Source organism: Primulina tabacum, chromosome 5 (assembly GCF_025594145.1).
Source record: "Primulina tabacum isolate GXHZ01 chromosome 5, ASM2559414v2, whole genome shotgun sequence".
NCBI lineage: Eukaryota > Viridiplantae > Streptophyta > Magnoliopsida > Lamiales > Gesneriaceae > Primulina > Primulina tabacum.
The window spans coordinates 35,171,364-35,180,781 of NC_134554.1; positions in this window are offsets into that span (position 1 = coordinate 35,171,364).

Genomic DNA, 9,418 nt, shown 5'->3' on the forward strand with positions numbered 1-9,418 from the left:
ATGACCAAGCTCATCCAACAAAATATGCATAAACATAAACGAGTAAAAAATATAAAAATTCAATAGCGTATAAAAAAACCACGCGTATAAAAATGCTGATGCCCTCTCAAAACTCATAAAAACATCATGTGCGGAAGAAATGTGGTCCTCGGGTCGGGCACGCACATCCAGTCCTGTCGACTCAGAGCTCGGCACCTCCTGTCCCCTCAAAAACATGCTCACCCGCATCACACACGCCTAGTGAGTCTAAATACTCAACACACATGTACCAGAAATAACAAGTATGTATACATATCACGCAACACACAAGTACGTATACATAGCACGCAACACTGAAAATATACTGTAATCAACATACCTTTCATGAACTTTAAAAGCGTAAAGTAACCGTGTCATACGAAATCGTAACATGTCAAAACAGCTTATCATTATCATCATATCCTTATACATCATTTCCTTTAATGAATTCAATTCATTAGTTGTGATTGTCGTACATCATTCATCATTTACGATTGATCCATCATACATAGAACCGTGGCACCCGGCGGCTATCAGACATCAGTGACAATATTACCCATCCACTTTACCTAGGCCTCATAATCAGCATTTACATATACATCGATAGCCACAACTATTTCTCATCTTTCAAAACATCATCATTTTCATCACTTATCAAAATAATGCACATGCATAAATTTTAAAATCAAGCATGCAACATATATTTCATAATTTCATAAAAATCATGATCATGATGCATAATAAACATTTAAAAATATGATAAATTTGTGCTCAGGGCGCTGCTAGGATTAAAAACTCACCCCGGGTGCAAAATGACCTTTTTGCCCATGGAAACCCAAAATGACTGTTTTACCTTTGGACCTCTAAATTTCGACCTGAAGCTTACCAGACTCCTTAAATCATCCCAAAACATATTAAAAGTGTTTCTTAGATGTGAACTCAATCCTGTTTCAAAACTTAATCGATTCGTTTTAAAACTTGGACCGGAGTCCCGGTTTTAACCCGAATCGAACTGAAACTCTCTCAACTTTTTACCATACCTTATGAACACATTAACATCCCTAAAACAATCAAGACCAGCCTTCTAAACTTTCGGACAGCCCCTACAAGATGCTGGAAATTCTCCTACTCGTTCAAGTCGAACCCTAGCCGTGGCCCTAACTCACATACATCGACCCTACACCAAAACCACTAGGACCAGTCACAAACCAGCCTCTCCTAGACCACCATAGGATCCCTCTGAGCCTCTAAACCCACGGCCACAGCCCCATGCAAGCGCACCTCTCGAATCATCAAGGAATCGCACGGCCGAGCCTCCCTTGAAGCGCACCAATTCCTAACTTAGGGACCCTCCTTCCACTCTAGACCAGCTATGTTGGGACCTCTCTTGGACCTCGGTTGGACCCTCATGGATCGCACCTCAGTCTGGTTTAGCCCCATTTCAGCCGAGGCTACCCTAACTTGCACTAAAACCCCTCAAAACCCTAGCCGCCTAGGACACCACTCTCGGCCTTCACCTAATACCTGCATTTCATCGGCTCCAGCCTAGTGATAGCATGTTCCTCGACATATTCAGCCCCTAAAGTCCCTTGCTCGGCAGCCCCTTGCACCAAGGTAAGCAAAATCGTGAGTTGGTGAAAGATTAAGCGTGCATCGTGGAAAAACCGAGACTATAAATCATAGTTCATGTAAAAATCGATCATATCATAAAAATATCAAACATGACAGGTTAATATCGACGTGAATGATGTGTAAAAGGAAATACATGGCATGCCTTGAAGATTTAAGAGCGAAAACGTGAAGGAATGCGCGTCGAGAGGCACCAGAGGAGCGGGGATGAACTTTTCTTGAAGAATAATGGAGGAGACGATTTTTTTTTTCTTATTTGCTGCTGGTGTCTGCTGTTGGACGAGGGTGGAGGCTGCTGAATGGGGAGGGAGGGCAGCCAATATGTATACATTAGGGTTAGGGTTTAGGTAATTAGTTTTAAGTAGGAACTTAATACACTAATGGTCCCTTATTAAAAATTAAAAGGTTTTTGGGCCCAATTAGCAATAAAACAAACCCAAAAACAACCCCAAAAAATATTTCGTTTTGGTACGCTTTTGAAAATATTGCCCGAGCCCTCATAAAGTCCTTCGAATCGTTAAAATTTACGTACCGATTAAAAATATGCTGTGGCGAGTAAAAATACCCAACAAAGCTCATTTCTTGAAAACTATACTTAAAACGCCTTATATTAATTAATAAATATTAAACATGTAATAAAAATAATTTCCTGAAAATTCTCTGGTCTCCATTTTTCGATCGAGCGCGAAATGCATCGAAAACCCTAATGCGTGAACTTTTAAAATGATCGTGAAATGAACCCTATCATGCAGTAAATTTGCATTAAATGCATAAAAACAAATAAAAACATCATTGAAATAAAATCCTAAATTGCACGCATTCAGGTTACGTAAATTTAATTCCTGGACCTTACAACTCTCACCCCCTTAAATAAATTTTCGTCCTCGAAATTAAAACATACCGAATAACTCCGGGTAGCGACTCTTCATCTCGGTCTCTATTTCCCATGTGGCTTCTTCCTCGGAATGATTCAGCCACTTAACTTTGACCATGTGGATCACCTTGTTCCGGAGTCTCTTCACCTGTCTGTCCAGTATTTGAGTGGGTTTCTCCTCGAATGAAAGATGCAGTGTGAGCTGAAGTGTCTCATAGTTCAGCACATGCAAAGGATTCGACATGTACTTCCGCAGTATAGAGACGTGAAACACATTATGAACTCCCGCCAGATTCGGCGGAAAAGTAACTCTGTATGTGAGTGTTCAACTCTCTCTAGGATCTCAAATGGTCCAATGAATCTAGATCTCGGTGTGACTTTTACAAACACATGATCCCCTACTGCGAACTCAAGATCTCGGTGTCTCTGATCCGCATAACTCTTCTGACTGCCCTGAGCGGTCCTCATCATGTCTCGAATCCTGATCACTAACTCTGTCGTCTGCCTGATGACATCCGGACCCAAATATGCTCTCTCTCCTACCTCATCCCAATACACTGGTGGCCTACACTTCCTCCCTTACAGTACCTCGTATGGAGCCATACCGATCGATGCCTGATAACTGTTGTTGTACGTGAACTCCACAAGAGATAACTTCGGCTCCCAGCTGCCCTGGAAGTCAATTATGCAAGCTCGGAGTAGGTCCTTCAGAATCTGAATCACCCTCTCTGACTGTCAGTCTGCCTGAGGGTGGAAAGCAGTGCTGAACAGTTACTTGGTACCCAACGCCTGATGTAGACTCTTCCAGAACACAGACGTGAACCTCGGATCCCTGTCTGACATGATGGACACTGAAATCCCGTGCAGTCTGACTATCTCTCAGACGTACAACTCTGTGTATTGAGTCATGGTGAAAGTCTTCTTGATCGGTAGAAAATGAGCTGATTTAGTGAGCCGATCAACAATCACCCAGATGACATTAAATCCTCTAGTAGTCCTAGGAAGCCCTGTCACAAAATCCATGGTGATGTTCTCTCACTTACACTCAGGAATAGGGAGTGGCCTCAGCTTCCCTGCAGGTCTATGATGCTCTGCCTTGACCTGCTGACAAGTCAAACACTTGGAAACGAATCGCAGAATATCCCGCTTCATGCCTGGCCACCAATAAAGAGTCTGCAAATCCTTATACATCTTCGTACTCCCTAGATGGATGGAGTACGGGGTGTTGTGGGCCTCGCTCAAGATATCTGCTCTCAGGGAATCACTGTCAGGAACCCATAGACGATCCCTATATCTGACTATGCCGTCCACAACTGCATACAGTCTCTGGCCCTTAGCCTCGTCCTTCTGTCTCCACTTCTACAACTGCTCATCAGAAGTCTGCCCTGCCCGAATTCTGTCCCTCAATGTCGGCTTTATTGTCAGAGTAGCAAGATTCGGGACATTGCCCCTGGCATAAACTGCAAGCTCAAATCTCTGAATCTCCGCCTGCAACGGTCTCTTTACCGAAAAATGGGCAATCACTGCGTGCTTCCTGCTCAGATCATCTGCAACAACATTGGCCTTACCCTGATGGTAGCTAATGTCACGGTCATAATCCTTCACTAGCTCTAGCCATCTTCTCTGTCTCATATTCAGCTCTTTCTGTGTGAAGAAGTACTTCAGGCTCTTGTGATCACTAAAAATCCCGCACTTCTCCCCATACAGATAGTGTCTCCATATATTCAGGGCAAATACCACTGCTTCTAGCTCGAGTTAATGAGTTGGATAATTCTTCTCATGGACCTTCAGCTGTCAGGACGCGTATGCTATAACTCTATCATGCTGCATCAGAACCGCACCCAAACCGAGCTTCGATGCATTTGTATAAACCACGAACTCTTCATGTCCTGATGACATAGCTAAAATTGGTGCAGTGGTCAACGCTAGTTTCAATCTATCAAAGCTCTCCTGACACTCTGATCCCCACATAAAATTGGCATTCTTCTTCATCAGGGCTGTCATAGGCACTGCAATATAAGAGAAGCCCTGAATGAACTTCCTGTAGCAACCAGCTAATCCCAAGAAGCTACGGATCTCTGTCACGCTCTTAGGTGCTGGCCAATCTCTGACAGCCTCGAACTTACTAGGGTCGACCTCAATACCATCCCGAGATAAAATGTGGCCCAAGAATTCCACTCTGTCAAGCCAGAACCCGCACTTACTGAACTTGCCATACAATCGCATGTCCTGTAATGTCTGCAGTACTGTCCTCAGATGCTGGCTATGCTCCACTCTGCTCCTCGAATAGATCAGGATATCGTCAATGAAAACTATGAAGAACTAATCCAAGTATGGCTGAAACACACGATTCATAAGATCCATGAAGATTGCTGGCGCGTTCGTCAAATCGAAGTGCATCACCATTAACTCATAGTGGCCATAACGCGTTCAGGAAGGCTGTCTTATGCACGTCAGACTCTCTCACCTTCAGCTGATGGTATTCGGATCGGAGGTCTATCTTCGAGAACACTGATGCTCCCTTAAGCTGAACAAAAAATCAACGATCCTCAGTAACGGATACTTGTTCTTGACTGTAACTCTGTTCAGCTCTCGGTAGTCAATGCATAGTCGCATTCTGCCATCCTTCTTCTTGACAAACAGAACAGGTGCGCCCCATGGAGAAAATTTAGGGCTGAATGAAACACTTATCTAGCAAATCTTGTATCTGGTTTTTCAGTTCTTTCATCTTGGCAGGTGCTAGATGGTAGGGTGCCTTAGAGATCGATACTGTACCTGGCATGAGCTCAATCGAGAAGTCCACCTCTCTGTATGGTGGAATGCCTGAAACATCGTCAAGGAAAACACTGAAGAACTCACTGACCACATCCACGTCCTCGAGCCTCTAACTGACTGGCTCTGCCACATATACAATGTTGGCTAAGAATGCCTGGCAGGCTTTCTTGATAAGCTTCCTTGCACACATGCAGGAAATGACGTGCGGTAACTGCTGGTGTATGGCTGGATAAAAAATAAACGGCTTCCATCTGGGTAGTCGGACAGACACTTACCTCTGTCAAAATTCTATGACAGCTCCGTTCAATGAAAGCCAATCCATACCCAGAATAATCTCGAACTCCGGCAATGGTAGCACTATCAAATCTGCCTGCATCGTATATTTATGTAGTCGAAGCTCCAATCTCTTCGCTATCTGCGAAGTGAACATTTGATCCCCGGATGGGATCGGTACTCTGAACCCCGAATCCATCGCTACTGGTATGATTCCTAGTCGCTTGACGAAAGATTTGTATATAAACAAAAGTGTAGCCCCTGAATCTGGCAATGCGTGCGTGGCTATATCTGAAATATATATTTTCCCTGCGACAAAACATACCATCAAATCTAATCGTGTTGAAACTTAAGAAATTTCTTATCGGCAATTAACCCAAAATCCTCAAAAATTAACCCAATTATTCTTCAAAATCTCGAAATTAATCCTTAGAAAAATAAAAAATTGCCAACTAGACCCTTAACTTTTCGAATATTACACTTCGGTCCCCCAACTTTTCGAAATATGCAAAGTGACCCCATAAAAATTATCGGTTAATATAATTGGTTCCTAAAATTCTCAAATTAAACAATTACATTCTTAGTCCCAACTAGCTAGAGCATGCGCGTCCTAATTCTTCTAAGTTATCAATCCCAATAATTAATTCCTCATACAAGCATAAATCACATGCAATCATGCGATAAATTAAAATCTTGAACAAAAGTGTTACCAGTCATTAGTGTCGAATCCGGCTATGCATCATCCTCCTCGGCGTGCATCACATAAGCTCGACCAGTAGTGGGGCCCGTGTTCTTAGGACAGTCCGCTGCTTTGTGACCCTCATGTCTGCAAACGAAGCACCTGTAGGTCCCCCACAAACACTTGCCGACATTGAACTTGTTGCACTGCGAGCACGACTGTCTATCATCTGGCTTAGGCACCCCTGGCCCCTGATGAGGTCTCTGCTGCTGGGGCCTCCTAACTAGTTCCTGGGGCTTCTGCTGCCTCGGTGGCCCTGAGAACTGTTTATTCTGTGGCTGGAAGCTGGACTGAGTCTGATGTCGCTTCCTCTGCATCTCAAAGTCTATGTCTCACAGCGCCTGCTCCACCTGAAAGCGCAGGCGGTGGCCTCATCATAACCTGCCGGCCTCATCAGCATGACGTCCTGGCGAAGGGTGGGTCTCAGTTCGTCCAATAAATGCCTCAGCTTCTGGGCGGAATCTCTAGATATCATGGACACAAAATGGCAGCCCCTGTCGAACTTGCAGATAAACTCCGCCACAAATGAGTCCCCCTGACGGAGACTCATAAAATTCCTCGTCAGGCGGCCCCTGACATCAGCTGGAAAGTACTTCCCATAGAAAAACTCCTTGAACCTGTCCCAGGTGAGGGTAGCCAAGTCCACTACATGTGCGGCCCCTTCCCACCAAAGTAATGCATCATTTCTCAACATATAGATGGCGCACCTGGCCCGATCACCACTTCTTATCTGAAGGTACTCGAAATGCAGCTCCAGTGATCGAATCCATCCATCTGCTAAGAATGGATCAGTAATGCCCCAACTGAAACATCTGCTTATATATATATATATATATATATTAAAAAGCTCACATTCGAATATCTCATTCAAATATTTTTCATGCATGCACTCCACTGAAAAATATATAATTTAAAAATAATTGTAAATATTTGACAGTAAAACTAGAGCAATTTAAAATGACCAAGCTCATCCAAAAAAATAAACGTAAACACAAACGAGTAAAAATTCTAAAAATTCAACATCGTATAAAAAAAACCAGTTTATAAAAATGCTCATGCCCTCTCAAAACTCATAAAAACATCATCTGCATAAGAAATGTGGTCCTCGGGTTGTGCACGCACATCCAGTCCGGTCGACTCAGAGTTTGGCACCTCCAATCCCCTCAAAAACATGCTCACCTGCATCATACACGCTTAGTGAGTCAAAAGACTCAACACACCTGTACCAAAAATAAAAAGTATGTATACATAGCACACAACAGTGAAAATATACTGTAATCAACATACGTTTCATGCATTTATAAAGCGTAAATGCAGACGTGTCATATGAAATCATTACGTCAAAATATCTCATCATTAGCATCATTCATCATTATACATCATTCCTTTGGTGAATTCAGTTCATTAGTTGTGACTGTCGTACATAATTCATCATTTACGATGGATCCATCATACATAGAACCGCAGTACCCGACGGCTATCGAATATCAGTGACAATATTACCCATCCACTGCGCCTAGGCCTCATCATCAGGATTTACATATAAATCTTAAGCATTTATATATACATCGATAGCCACAACTAATTCTCATCCTTCAAAACATCATCATTTTCATCACTTATAAAAATCATACACATGCGTAAATTTTTCTTAAAATCAAGCATGCAACGTATATTTCCTAATTTCATAAAAATCATGATTATGATGCATAAACATTTAAAAACATGATAAATTTTTGCTCAGGGCGCTTCCAGGACTAAAAACTCACCACGGGTGCAAAATGACTATTTTTCCCATGGAAACCCAAAATGACTGTTTTACCCCTGGACCTCTAAATTTCGACTCGAAGCTTACCAGACTCCTTAAATCATCCCAAAACATATTAAAAGTGTTTATTAGACGTAAAACCCAAGCCCATTTCAAAACTTAATCAATTCATTTTACAACGTGGACCGGAGTCCCGGTTTTAATCCGAATGAAACTGAAACTTAACCAATTTTCTCCCAACTCTTTACCACATCTTATGAACACATTAACAGCCCTAATAACATCAATACCAGCCTTCTAAACTTTCGTACAGCCACTAGAAGTTGCTGGAAATTCTCCTACTCGTCCAAGTCGAACCCTAGCCGTGGCCCTAACTCACATAAACCGACCCTACACCAAAACCACTAGGACGAATCACCAACCAACCTCTCCTAGACAACCCTAGGACCACTCAGAGCCTACTGAACCATGGCCACAGCCCCATGCAAGCGCACCTCTCGAATCATCAAGGAAGCACACAACCAAGCCTCCCTTGAAGCGCACCAATTCCTAACTTAGGGACCCTCCTTCCACTCGAGATTAGCTGTGTTGGGACCTCTCCTAGACCTCGGTTGGACCCTCATGGATCGTACCTCAATCTGGTTCAGCCCCCTTTCAGCCGAGGCTACCTTACCTTGCACCAAAACCCCTCAAAACCCTAGCCTCCTAGGACACCACTCTCTGCCTTCACCTAATACCTGCCCTCCATCGGCTCCAGCCTAGTGACAGCATGTTCATCGAAATATTCAGCCCCTAAAGTCCCTTTCTCGGCAGCCCCTTGCACCAACGTAATCAAAATAGTGAGTTGGTGAAAGATTAAGCGTGCATCGTGGAAAAACCGAGACTATAAACCATAGTTCATGCAAAAATCGATCATATCATAAACATTTCACATGACAGCTTACTATCGACGTGAATGAAGCGTAAAAGGAAATACATGGCGTGCCTTGAAGATTTAAGAGCCAAAACGTAAAGGAATGCGCGTCGGGAGGCACCAGAGGAGCGGTGATGAACTTTTCTTGAAGAATAATGGAGGAGACGATTTTTTTTTCTTATTTGCTGCTGGTGGCTGCTGCTGGACGAGGGTGGAGGCTGCTGAATGGGGAGGGAGGGCGGCCAATATGTATAAATTAGGGTTAGGGTTTAGGTAATTAGGTTTAAGTAGGAATTTAAAACACTAATGGTCGCTAATTAAAAATTAAAGGTTTTTGGGTCCAATTAGCAATAAAACAAACCCAAAAAATATTTCGTTTTGGTACGTTTTTGAAAATATTGCCCGAGCCCTCATAAAGTTCTCCGAATC